Raw genomic sequence first — 14,353 nt, 5'->3', positions numbered from 1 at the left:
TGACTCCAAATGCTGTCCTATCTTCATTAGTACAGAGTAAAAGGTAGAGAAGCAGGAAAACAGTGATGTACCACAGAGAAGAGTTAGTGATTTATTTATTCAATTACTCATTTAACAAGCATGATTTGATTTGTGGATTGTAGAGTATATATTGTTAAAATCATTTAAACATTCTAATTTACAATATTTCAGTAAGCAGATAGATTGAGCTATAAATAGTGTCAGATGTCAGATAATCTCTTATGTTATATTTTACATAATAATAACAGGAAGTAACAAGTAAGAGCAAGTAATTACAAATTGCATTCTTCTTATCCTTTATTTTAATACACACACAAGAACTGAGTTTTTCTTAATCCCCAGAGGAAGGGGAAAAAAAGAGACAGGATAGAAAGACATTGATTTTTATCTAGTGCTAACTGCCGATAAGCGTTTTATGTATTTTGATTTTATTGTCTCAACAACCATGTGGTGTGAGGCATTGATTTTTAATTATCCTGAGAAGATAACCACACATCCTGGCTTGCCGGATAGTCCTGGTTTACACCTGTTGTCCTGGGATAACTATTAATAGTGCTTTCACTCTTAAAAATACCCCTATTTGGACAATGTATTATATGTCCTTCTAATTATCTGTTTTGTACTTGTAGGAACCAAGGCCCAGGGAAATTAAGCAACTTGCCCAAGGTGATCAGTTTGTAAGCTGCCAAGTGAGGACAAGGAGAAAACTGCCTGACCCTAAAACCCATACTCTTGCTGTGCCAAGGTTGCGTCTGTCACAACATCTTCAGAATCTTCAGAGCCTTTTTGACCCTCCCTTGCCTATTGAGGCATATGATTTACTGCTTATCTTGGAGGCTTTATAGGCTAAGTTATAACTGCGATTAAACATTCCACATAAAATATAATTTCATTTTCAAAAGGAAACACAGATCTTGCTGATAGGACCACTCATGAATGCTAACAGCCTTTTTAAACTGCTGCCTCAAGTTGCTTTGTAAAGCGATCGCCATACAGCGCTTAACTAGGTCATATCAAAAGGTTCTTGTGATATTGAAAGGCTGTATTATCTTTATTTAATATTCTGCCCTTTCTGTAGTGCTCCATCAGATCAAAGTGTTAACCTTGTTGAATAATAATTTTGCTAATGAGTTCTTGGTAAAATTGTGTCATTGTCAGAGAACAGAGAATCATTTGAATTAAAATTTTCAATACTGGGGTCATCAAATGTCAAGTTAATCAGATCCTTGAAATTCATTCTCAGGTAAGCTGTCAACAGGTGAAACATGCTGTATGAACATAGAATAAGAGGTGGAGGGTGGGGAGTAAGTTGAAGCCAAAATGTGAAATGCACAGCAAGGACACCCATGGGGGGAGAATTTACAGAAAGTCAGCCTCGGGGCCATATAGGAGATGTGTACCTAAAGGGAAGTTGTTTTCCCCCATTTTGCTTAAAGGTAGTTGAGGGCAGGGGATCTGAACAGCCAGATAATAAAATATTATGCTTGACAAAACTCACTGACTTTAATGGGACAACACATTTCTTCTCCCAAGAGTATTTTTTTTCTTTTCTTTCTCCCAGGTATTTAAAAAATGAGAATTTAGACAGAAATTTCAACATCAGTTGACAGCCTAGACACACTTCAGTGAGGGGTCTACCTGCAAATTCCCAATGCAGAGGTGAAGGCTATCCACTCTGGCAGTCGGTAGGGTGTCTCTCAGGATAGCACATGCATTTAGGTGGACTTAAAGAAATACTATGAATGACGATTTTAAAAAGCTGCTCCCTTTCTAGGCTCTATCTCTGACATAAAATTCCCAATTATGTACTTTTTTTCTCTCTTTCTAGGCTTAAAATAACATATACATAATACAAGTATATCACAAACTTTCTCACTTTTGTGTGAGAAACACTTTTGTGATTTATGTGAGGAGAAAAGGATTTTTTTTTTGGTGGCTAATGAGGGAGAAGGAAAGAGAAATATTTCAAAATCTACACTTTGTACAGAGAAAAATCATCCTGGATTTTGCAAAAGCACTTCTACAAAGTCAGCCAGCTGAGAAGCTCTTGAATTTTTGCAAAATCCAACTGGAAGAATTATTTACCATTTTATCAGCATCTTCTTTCTTATCTTGGCTTATTAGGGATTGCAAAAATGTATTCCAAAGTACATTAAAAGAAGCCTCCCTTTCTTTTTCTGCTCACATATCCTTGTGTCTAGCCTGTTAATAGCCCATAATCAGGTGAATTGTTTATGCTGCTGTTAAGTGAAGATGGCCTTATGCTGAAGGTACCCTGGTGTGTTGCCATGGAGATGCCATGAGCACTGATTGAGCATTAGGATTTTTGGCCACAGTATGGAAATAAGCATAGAGAGAAGACAAGTTGAGATTTTCTTTAAAAGTATCCAAAATAACCTCAGTTATACTCATCTCTTGCTTATGCAACAGAGATTTCCTTTAAAGAGTTTATTTTTCATAACTAAAAAAAAAATCCTGTTTTAGATATATTAAAGAAGCCTGAAAGCTATTGTTGGCTAATCTGGAAACAAAGAAAATGGGGGTTTTTGTTGTTGCAATTGTTGTTAGTGATAAGAGTACCTACCCCCTGGTTATATTGTTTTAGAATAATGAAATACTGTAATGTATGTCAAGCATTCAGCATGGCTTTTAACAATGTAGTAGGCAGATTTCTAAAGCTGCCCCTTAAGACTCCCATTCCCTGGTTATTCAACCAATGACTAAGCTAGACTTTGTTCTATAGAGCAATCTCGGAGAGACTCTACAGATGTAATTAAAGGTACTAATCAGCTGACCCTAAAATAGATTGTCTTGAGTTACCTGGATGGGCACTGAGAAGCAGAAGAGGAAGGCAGAAATATCAGTTACATCAGAGGGGTGTGACAGAAGAAGTCAGAGATATCTGAAGTGTGAGAAAAATTCAGTCCAACATTTATGAGCCAAGGAATGTGGCAGCCTCCAGAAGCTGCCCCTGGACAACAGGTACTCCAGTCCTGCAACTGTTTGGAGCTGAATTTCACCAACAACCAAGCGAACTTGGAAACAGATTTCTCTCCAGAGCTTTCAGAAAGGAATGCAGCCTGGCTAACTAACACCTAACTGTGATTTCATCATTGTGAGATCCAGAGAAACTATCTGACCCCCAAAACCATAAGATAATAAATCTGTGTTGTTTTAAGCAGCTAGATTTGTGGTAACTTGTTATGGCATCAATAGAAAACTAATACAGGCACAAAGGAATGACCAATAGATGTCCTTCCTTTTCGTCCTCTTTTGACACTGCCCCCATCCCCCGTTTATCATTGCTCTCTTCCTCCATTACTGGTAACCTTAATTTGCTGTTGTTACATATTGTATGCAATCAGGAGTAAAAGAAAAAGAACATTAGTCTGTTTTTAGAGTCTTTTTCTGCCCCTGCCCTTCTCAGAACGTCCATCTTTCCCACACTCCCTTTTTCTCCCTCTCCCCTTGTCTTGTTTACCCTCATCTCCTCTTCCCCCAGCAGGTTCAAAGTGATAGATAGGCTGTAGTGGCCAGAAGTATAACAGGATTATTTCAGGCATGGGGGAAGAAACATTTCACTGTTTCTTCACACAACCTTCCCCCCTACCCTCCGTACCCTGTTCTTAGGTTACAGCAAACTTTATGAACTAAAACAAAGAAAGGAAAGGTGAAAGTGTCTTAGGAATAGGCTTTTTTTTTTTTTAGGCTTATTTTTAATGTAGCACTTGCTTGTTTTTGTAGAACATAGTGGAGGTGACTGAGAAAGTAGCAATCTTGAGTTTGTAAGAAGGATGGCAATGAAGGTCACGGTCATTAGTGCCCAATGTCTGTCTTACCATCAAGATTTCCTCCACTGGATGGGTTGACGCTCAACATGTGAAGTGCCCAGCTCCACTATAGCACTGTATAATAGATGACATCCATCCAAGCCAAACACATCCTTTAGGTAAAAACAGCTGATGATAGAAGGATGTGATGTGTTTAAGTGGAAAGTGAAATGAATCTGGAAAGTTAGACCACGTTCCGTGAGACCTTAGTGGAAGTCTCTATGTTAGGGCCTCTCTAGAGACTAATCTGTCTTGGCTGGGTGCTCTCTTCAGCATATTCAGCATCTCAAATTTAAATAAGTAGAGTTTTTTCCAGATGAACGTTTTGGGAGTAAAGGATAGCAAGCATAATTTTGCACCATAAAGTCTAAGCTGGTCATAGAGGCAAGTACACTCCCAGGCTGGAAATGATCATTTTGAGGTAATGAAAGTTTATACTCGACATATGGAAGGTGATTAGAAGATAACAATATATAATGTGAGAATGTAGAGCTTAGAATAAAGTCAAGAATTTCCTGGAGCTGAACTTTTTATCATTATCATCATTATTTATAACACTAAAAATACTTTCTGAACGTAGGGAGCTCTAGAATTTATTTTAAAAATTCTCACTTAACACAAACTTCTCATAAGAGCACTGCGAGGTAGATATCATTATTATTTCCACATTGCAAATTAAAAGAAGCCAAGTCTCAGATAATTACATCACTTGCCAAAGGTCACTCTTTAAGAAGTGATGAAGATGAGATTCACATTAATGCTTTCTAACTCCAATGTGGCTGCTGCTTTCTTTCCAGTTCTCAACCGCCCCCTCAAAGGTGCTTGGAGAAGACTAGTATACAGTTCTTTCTCCTCCCCCATTTTTAAAAACTGTCATGAAATATACATAACATACAATTTACCTCAACCATTTTTAATTGAACAGTTCAGTGGTATTAAGTACATCACTATTGTTGTGCAACCATTACCATCCTCCATTTCTAGAACTCTATTCATCTTCCAAAACTGAAATGCTGTACCATTAAATAGTAACTTCTCATTCCCCCTCTCCCTCTGGCTCCTGGCAACCGCCATTCTACTTTCTGTCTCTCTAAGAATTTGAGGTACTGTGTATAAGTAGAATTATATGTTTATCTTTTTGTGACTATACAGTCCTTCTTAATTCAAAATAAGAATTCTAGGACTCTTGCAGGTCAAGATAAGCTAAGAAGTTTTGGGTTTTTTTTTCTGGATTCCTGATTTGTCAAATGATGTTCTCCCATCATTTCCAGTGACTCATTTGCAGATTTTATGTTTCTCATTCTTATAGGTTCTGCTAGGCTGGAATCCTGGTTCCTGGGGGGTGGAGGGTAAGGAGTGTTTCCTACAAAGGATACAGTAACTAACCCATTGAACCCGAAACTATAAACTGCCATCTGGTCACTTAGGAGTTCTCATGCCAAGGGACCAGGGGGCATAGAAAGGAGTACTGCACTGGCAGGGATAATTTATGTGTCCTCTTTCATGAGGCAATAGGGTTGTTGTTACATATGGAAGCAAGAATTATGTCTAGAACTTGGATTTGCTGGAGTGTTTCTTGGTACTGCCAGGGGTGATAATAACGATGGACAATTGCAACAAGCAAAGCCTGGCAAAGAACAAAGAACCAAGGGCATAGACGCCTCAGAAGTGAAGGTCTGGGTCGTCCTGCCAGATAAGCTGAAGATGAGGCAGAACTGAGGGAAATCTAGAACAGACTAGGGAATAAGGAGATGATGAATACTAATTATAGCCTGATTACTAATTAGTATTTCTCAGATACCTTTCAATAAATCTGTGACAACGTGAGGCATGAGCAGGTCTGAGAGGTGCAAGGAGTGTGTATTACAGCAAACGCCTTTTTTGGCCCCTACCACGTCTTCTTGGTCTACCTCCAATCTCAGCCATTGCCCAGGTGGTAGTTTTGTATGAGCTCATATTCAACTTGTATTGGCAGCTGCTCCATCTTCAGAGTGTATGGTATACCTTTGTGCTTCCAGGGTCTTCTCTAATTCCACGGCACCCTGCTTGGCCCGTAAGTAAGTGTACCTCAGAAGTGCAGGGGGAGTTAGAAAGCCCCCAGGGACAGCTCTCATCCAAAAGGTAATGATGGGAACAGCAGATGAATGTTCCAGATTCCGGTTCTCTGAGTAGTAATTTCAGGGAGGCATTTTCTACCCCTCTCAGAGGATCAGTGGTAACAAAGTCTCTATTGCCTTTTTTTCTTTTTCTACTTCCTTGGAACAACTCCCCAATAAGTGACCTACTTTCAAGTCCTTGAATTCTTTCAGAAAGCAAATATAGCAGAAAAGTATTTACAGAAATGACATTAAAATTAGGATCCACCAGAAGATGAACTTGAAGTATAGCTCCATTAGCATATTTAAGTTTAAGCATGTATCTTTAAAAAGGTATGGCTAATCTATCTTTTGGGAAGGTTTTCTACACAAAACCAATTTGACTTTAGTTGCCTTAATACTAATTATTATCATTTGTAGTTGCCGATGGTAAATCTGTGCACTTCTTTTGTATATTTTTTGATGACATAATGCAACTTAAAAGTATATATGTATATGTGACTCAAGATAAGGTATCTACTTATCACTTGTTAAACAACTACTTTTTACTGGGTATTTTCTCATAACTACCTTATGAACTGGGTAGATATTATTAACTTCTAGATTTACATCTCATGAAGATAATATGCCTTAAAAAAGTAAGTTTCTTTCCCAAGATCACACAGCTATTGAATGGCTCAAATAAGACTTAAATCTAGGAGTTTCTATTTCCAAGGTCCATGTTCTTACTATAATATCTTAAAGGAGGTCATTAGGAAACCCTAAAATGAATTTTCGTGATGCCGGGAAGAGGTTGTATTTTCTTGTATTTTCTAACATAATCAGAGCAATTATAGAAACAAAATTTTGGATATGAATAAGAAATGAGATCATTAAATAGTTTAGTCTTTACCAGGTAGTTGAAGGTATTAAAATATTACTAATATTAGCTAATAAAAGTATATATTAATATGTTAAGTAGTATTTAAAAATTTTACAGCGTCACTCAGTGAGATAAAAGAATATTGCAAATATGATACCTAAGATAGAGAAATGGTAAATGAATGGTAGACTTTAACCTAAAGAAAGTTATAGATCTTGGGTAATAGGTTACCTGGGATTGTCACTCACATTAAAATAATAAAAAAAACCCTCAACATCTTGCTTTTTTATTTTATTTGATTTAAGGAATCAAGTCAAAAGATGGAAACCAGTGAGCAAAAGATAGACTCAGCATACTTAAGAATTTAAAATAATTACAAAAATAAACATAAAATTTTCCTTTGAGAGAGAGGTATACAGAATTCTGAAAGAAGGTTCTGCCCCAGCTAGAGAAGGCTTCCTTTGAGAAAGGAACTTTGAGTGAGATCTCTTTCAGTTATCTACTGTTAGGTAAAAAATTGGCCGAATTTGGTGGCATGAAACAACCATTTATCTTGCTCATAAGTTCTGTGGGTGATGAATTTGGTCAGCACACAGAAGATATATTTTTTTGTTTCTGTTCCATGGTTTCTGGAGGCTTAAATGGAAGATCCAGAGGCCCAGTGTGTGTGTTGTTGGGAGGTGGGGGAGTTGGGGGTGGGTGGGAGGTGGATTCTAAGGCTTGGAATCAGAGTCTTCTGAGTACTTAGTCACTCAGCTGGCTGTAGGTGGAGACTTCTGTTGGGACTTTTGACAGGAGCACCCACAGGTGGTCTCTCCATAAAGCCTGGATTTCCCCACACATAATGGCTGGGTTCTAGGTCCACGCATCCTGAGAAAGAAAGAGACAGACAAGCTGTATCATGGTGTTGCTTCTACTACATTCTGTTCTCAAGGCAGCCACAAAGGCCAACCCAGGGTCATGGGAAGGGGACATTGATTCTGCCTCTTTACAGAGAAAGGCAAGGTTCTGGGCAAGCTCATAGGGGACTGGAAGTATTGTTAATGACCATTTTCGTAGAAGATAGCCTATTACAGATCTGAAGAATGAGTAGAACTTAACTGAGCTAAGAAGGAGTTGGCATGAGATAGGACGAAGAGGAAGAGTGTTCTAATAGAAGGAAAGAGGACCACGGAGAACTTGCACAACTGGAGAGAGGAGTGGAACTATTTAATGAGACAGGAAACACTAGTTCTGGGGGAAGATCAAGTGCAGATTTTTGCTTTGAGATGACTTTTAAACATTCAAATTCAAATATCAGTTCGCAGTGCTAGGAACTCAAAGTATTTCATCAGACTATATCAGATAGATTTTGCCACCGTTGAATCTCCACTTACGAACTGGAAAATTCAACCTTCCTTAAATTACTCTGTCATAGCAAAAATTTGTCATTTAGTCATTCCTTTAACCAATGAGTAAACCTTGAGCACCATAAGTACCAATTACTGTTCTAAGTGCAAGTGATACTGTGGGGAAGGAATCAAAGTTCCTGTTCACATGGAACTTACCTTCCAGTGATGTAAGTTCAACCCATATACAGTCAACCCAAAGACAGATAGTACAGTCATCCCTTGGTATCTGGAGGAGGTTGGTTCCAGAACCCTCCTCAGATACCAATATCCTCAGGTGCTCAAGTCTCTTATATAAGATGGTGTAGTATTTGCATATAACCTATGCGCACCCTCCCGTATACTTTAAATCATCTCTAGATTATTTATAATACCCAATACAATGTAACTGTTATGTGAAGTGTTCAGTCATGATTCCATAGATAAGAGCTTCATCCTATTGGTTCCTCAGCCAAGCACTACACTAAACGTCTGATGACTTGATTGAAGTGAAGTACCAGGATGTGATTATCTGTGGGAAGAATGTTTGAAGCAAAGGGCGAGGCAATTGTAAAATCCTGTCAGGTGTGCTAACAAGAACAAGGTGGCCAGTTTGACTGAAGAGAAGGGGGTAGATGAGGTTGCTGATGTGTCCAGGGACTAGCTCATGGAGCGCCGCTTAAGCCATGGTAAGGAAGGTTGACTTTATTTTAAATGTAATAGGAGGCTATAAACAATTTCAGGTGGAAGGATGATATGATCCTAAATATATTTTAAATGGAGCTGTCTGGCTGCTGTGTGAGAGCAAGCTAGGAGGGATTAAGAGTGGGAGCAAGGAAGGTAGGTAGGAGGTTATTGCAGAGATGCAGAAAGAGAAGACTGTGCCTTAGACCAGGGTGTTGGAGGCAGGGATACTGAGAACAATCAGATTTGGGGTATAGGTTGAAGGGGAAGCCTATAAAAAGGCTCTCTTCCAGGTCATCCTGTAGCATTGCAGTTTCCATCCGCCCCACCCACATTCACCACCTGCAATGAGCTGGTTTGATTCACTTCCCAGGCTACCGTGCTGCTATTGCTCACGTGGTCCATAAAATGCCCTCTCCTGTCACATCGTATGCTGCCTCACCAATGTGGAGAGAACATGCTTCCTGCCCCTCTGCCATGACCCGCAGTGCTTGATCCCAGCACATACGCCCTGTCCCTCTGTTTCTCCAGAGTGATTTTTTTTCCCATGATACTTCTTGGTCTCTTAAGCAAAAAGACCCTATTGTTCCATCCCCCTGCTCTCCAGGTAGTACTAGACATGTCGTGTTGAGGCACTACCCAATGACAGCCCACTCCCCAAGAGTCCCTGAAGTAGTGTGGGCAATCGAACGCTGAGAATGTGTGGTATGGTTATCTTTAAGCTCTGGCACCTCAGTTAATGATTTTCACCATTGCAGCCATCTTAGAACTTTAAAAAATGAAGCCAGCTTATGGTAAATTGCATAAGATTCACTGTCTTATATCTGAAGGCATTTGTTCTTCTTTTTATAATGATGCTCATTTATTTAATATTTAAATACTTACTTGCCTTTGCCTTCCTTTGTGCTTTATCCTGAAAATTGTCCTTTAAATCTGTAAAATGCCCCAAGCTTTTCTGGAATCAAGGAAGGATTTCAATATCAAATGAATGAACAAATGAATGAATATTTAAGTAGATAAAATAGTTTGTGTTAGCTTACAATGAAGACCTAGAAATAAGAAACAGTTATTTACTTTACAGAGGAAAGCTTCACCTCAGAAAATGATCTTGGGTATGTTTTTTCAAATTAAAATATATTTGACAGATATCATTATGTAAATTTGAAGTGTACAACATGTTAATTTGATACATTTATATATTGTAATGTGATTGCCATAGTAGTGATAATTAGCACTTGTATGATTTTCATTATATATCATAAATACCCAAGAATAGAATACATATTTATTAGGAAGAATTTCTGTACAAAGAAAATTGTGAAATACTGGGAAGAATTAATGAAGGTAGTTGTGATGGGGACTTTTTAGAAGATTCTTTCAAATAACTTTTCTTCTTTCTGAGACTACTGCAATTCTACGTGGAAAATAAGATAGAATAGGTGGGTTAAATTAAAATGTTTTACAAATAAAAGATACAATTAATATGTGACTTTCCAATAAACTTATTTTTGGAAAAAATTTTTAAAATAACTTGTTTTAAAATGTTTTAAAGATAAAACTTTCAGTTATATAATGCATTGCATCACATTTAAAGCACTTTTAAATGGGATATTTAAAGGAAAAAATCATAAATTATGGGCAAAACACAATAGCAAGTCAAATTTATGATTTTTTTCTTGTTTTTGTCTACAGTGTCAGCTTGACTAGTGCTCTAATTAATTGTAAGTTAGAATTGCGAGACCAGATTCAACCATTCACTAAAACCAGAATACATATTAGGGTTAAGGATGAATAATTCAAGAAATATTTGGGGGAAGCTCTTTTCACATTGCAACTCTAATCAGCAGGTAGAATTTAATAGCACCTGGATCAGGCAGAAACTAATGAGGTAAAAATTGCTTCCTCTCTACCTACAAAAAATTTTCTCATTTGCACTAGGAATTTTTTCAGGGAGAAATTATTCAGAGTATATTTTTTGAGTACCTAGAGGTATAACAAGCTAGTTGAGAGCCTCCCACATGAGAGAAAAGATAATATGCTTTTGGATCAGAGGTGAATTCACAGCAAAATGTATTCTATCGGGCTACTAGTCAGAGAGGCTTATCTGTGCTGCTTGTCACTTAATACACACAGATTCTCACATACACCCACACACACCTACTGCTACTGCCGCTCTCCAAGATTCAGTTTCAACCAAGGGAATTTCCAGCCAGGCACTACTCACTTGCTTTTCACCCCCTGTTCTCTCTCCTCCCTTCTGACTGACTGGCCTTCAGTGTGTCACACTGCTGATCGGTAACTTCTTAAAATAACTTAATTGCTATTTCCATAACTTCCTGGGGGACCATAAAGATTTAGTCCTATAATACCTGGTATAGTGGCTCCTGGCCTGTGCAGGTTTGGACTAGATTGAGCAATCTCCGGATGGCTGCCTGTGCAGACACAGGCAAACTGAGACGTGGGTGACTGTGTACCTGAGTCTCCTAGGACTAAAGAGGGAGTATTCACTTAAATACACTTAAAAGCACCAACTTCCATCCAGTGAGAGTCGTCGCTGGGTGGCATTGCTGCATCCTTACAAATGCCTTTGTGAGCCTAAGGGAGTGCAGTTTGCTACTCTGAAGTTTTTAAAAAATTAGCCTAAGGTAAAATCATGATGATATTTTCTGGATCTTGTGGTATTTGTAGTATGTATCACTTTTAAAAATTTGTAACTTGTTTTGACTTTCTCAGTCTAATCCTCTGATTCTAAGAGCAATATGAATTTAACAGCATGTAAATTCAGCTGTTTTAGGTGGTCAGTGAATTAATAGTAAAAGGAGGAGAAGGAATGAGTCTGTTTCCTATCCCTTGTTGTTTCTCATGGTGACTGAGAATTTTTTTGTTTTTTGTTTTTTTAGTTTTATGTTTCACACATAACAATAACATAGTTTAAATAAACTCTGTTTTGTTAATCCAGTATTGTTTGTCATAGCATAAAAATAATAAAACCAAGAAAGCTGTGTTGTTTTGATTAAAGAGCTTAAACGTTTGGTTCTGGTGGTGGTGATCATAAATCTACTGATTTGCTATGCAAAACTTTTTTGTTTTTGATAGTGGCACTAGCTTTATTGTCTTTGGGGGGCTGGAAGGCTTGGGTCCTGAGAAGCAATGGGGACAAGCGTTATGGGGGAGCTGTATGGCATGGCCTTAGGTGGTGGGCATCTGGGGTGCCTCTGCCTACAAGTGCCTGTTGGCATCACCAGTACAGCCAGTGGGGGCGGTGGGCGCTAGTCCTTTCTTGCAAGGTGCAGATGGTGGCCACAAGCCCAACTCACTTGAGGCCAGGGCGCTCTATCTGGTGCTCCAGAAGCATGTGATTCTGCGGCAGGAGTCCCACGCTGGCCTTGAGGGTATTCTCCATGCAGCTGCGCTAGCGGAAGAGCTCGTTGACACCCTGGCTGCCTGGTGGTGCAAGCGGCACCTGGAAGAGGAAGCCAAGTCGAGCAGGGACAGCACTGGATGAAAGCTCTGGGTCGACATCGGTGCAGAAGCTCACACGCTGGCACAGTTCAGTCAGTAGCGCCAGATCCAGCATGATGGGCGCAGCCAGGAGCGAGTCTTTGCAGGTGTTGTGCAGCGTCAGCTTGCTGTCGCCTACGTATGGCACATACTTGATGACCACGCAGTGGTCAGGCTCCTTGCCCAGTGAGTAGAGGACCGGGTTGCTGTGCACCGTCTCATCCACCATGCTACTCTTGGACACCTCTTTGGAGCAGAACAGTGGCGGCGCCGACAGGTTCTGTCCGTCGTTGTAGCCCAGGTGGTTACAGCTCACCACGGACAAGGTCTTGAGGTCAGAGCCCATGAGGAAGTCTACGAGCACGGATTTGACCTTGGTCTGGCCCGACTTGAAGTCGTCTCCACCCACAAAGACGCGGCTCTGCTATGCAAGCTCGAGGGCACCAGGCATCAGCTTGGTCTGTAGGGACCCACAGAGAAAGGCACAGCCCTCCAAGATGTTGGCCACCACAAAGAGCTTGGAGGGCGACACTCCCAGGCCCAGCTGGATGGTGCGCAGCTGGTTCTTGGCGTCACTGAGGCCCGGGACCACTTCGCAGAAGCGCTCGGTGTTCCCTGCCCTCAGCACGCTGACTTTGCCCAGCCGCGTGCGGGACCGGAAGTCGCGGCTGTCGCTCGGGATCTGCTCCTGCTGCTGCGCGCGCGCGTGATCAGCACCATGTGGTCAGCGCGCGCGCTCTGGTTAGTTAGCTGCGAAGAACTCGGGATGTAGACCGAGGGCCGCGGGTGCAGGGCCTCCAGGTGAGGCCACAGTTGCTCCTGCAGCTCCTGTGCGCACCGCATCCACTCCCCCAGGTTCAGAGACGATTACGTCCCAGCCTCGAACACGAGTCGCCGGGCGCCACCATGGGCAGCAGCGAGCTGGACGGCACGAACACCTCCTGGCCTCGGCCTGCAGGCCCAGGCTGACGGAGCCCGCCTACGTCAGCCAGCCGCACTAGTTGGCCTCCCTGCGGCCGGTGCGCGCCGTCGGTTGGCCGCCATGGCAGTCGTCAGTCTGGAGTGGTTGTTCCTGCCTCAGCCAACAAGCACGACGCCGAGCTGGGGCACCTGCCAGGCCGTCCCGGAGGTGAAGCGCAAGGACGTGGGGAGCACCTTGAGGACGCCGCCCTCGCGGCTGACGCACGTCGTCCGGTACTTCCTGTGCCTCGATGGCCTCGGGCTGTAGACCCCGTTGGGCTCTCGACCTGAACTCAGTTGCGGCCTCCATCACGAAGAGCGGCGCAGAGTCAGCTGGGACAGCGGCGGACGGCTAAGTAAAACTTTATATGAAGCTTTTTATAGAGCTATAAAGTCAGTCATAAAGTAAAATTTCATTTTAAAAGATATCACACGACAATTTAAATTCAGCTTGGTTTGAATCAAACATATCCTCCTAGACCTAAGACTCCATGAAAATATTTATTCGATTGGGCGTTTCAGTGAGAACTAGTCCTTTTGTCTTATGGTAGCTGAGGTCCTGACTGACATCTCTTGTAAAGAGGATGTCCCCCGTAAAGGGATGACTCAATTCCTTTTATTTCATAATAATTAATTTAATTTCTAGAAGGTCACATAACCTTGCAATCAATTATTTTATTGTCAATATTTAATACAGAATCTTAGAATGACTGGGATGTTGGATCAAAGAATATATGTTGACAGGAATTTTAAAACTGAATTGTTTGCATATTTATTTACTCTATGAAGTCTTTTAAACACTAGATGGCACTCAAAATATATAATGATAAATTTTGTTATTCATCAAGAGGTTATATTAATTTTATGAACTCCTAAGTTGGTGCATTCTTTGTATTTTTTAAACACTTAAAACAACTTAAGTGGTACTAGTGCAATTGATTATTGAAATAGGTAATAAAATCACCAAACTGTAGAAATACATAATTTGTAATTAAAATTATTCAAAGTGTTTTTTTGGTGGGCCACAGATAT

The 14,353-nt window shown here is 40.5% G+C and overlaps 1 pseudogene; it reads right to left on the bottom strand.

Moving 5' to 3' along the window:
- Window positions 1-12,049: 12,049 nt before the first annotated feature.
- On the bottom strand, window positions 12,050-13,631 carry LOC130855998 (inositol-3-phosphate synthase 1-like; annotated as a pseudogene).
- Window positions 13,632-14,353: the final 722 nt, after the last annotated feature.

The sequence above is a fragment of the Hippopotamus amphibius genome, chromosome 6 (assembly GCF_030028045.1).
Source record: "Hippopotamus amphibius kiboko isolate mHipAmp2 chromosome 6, mHipAmp2.hap2, whole genome shotgun sequence".
Lineage (NCBI taxonomy): Eukaryota > Metazoa > Chordata > Mammalia > Artiodactyla > Hippopotamidae > Hippopotamus > Hippopotamus amphibius.
This window is presented reverse-complemented; position numbering and strand designations above follow the sequence as displayed.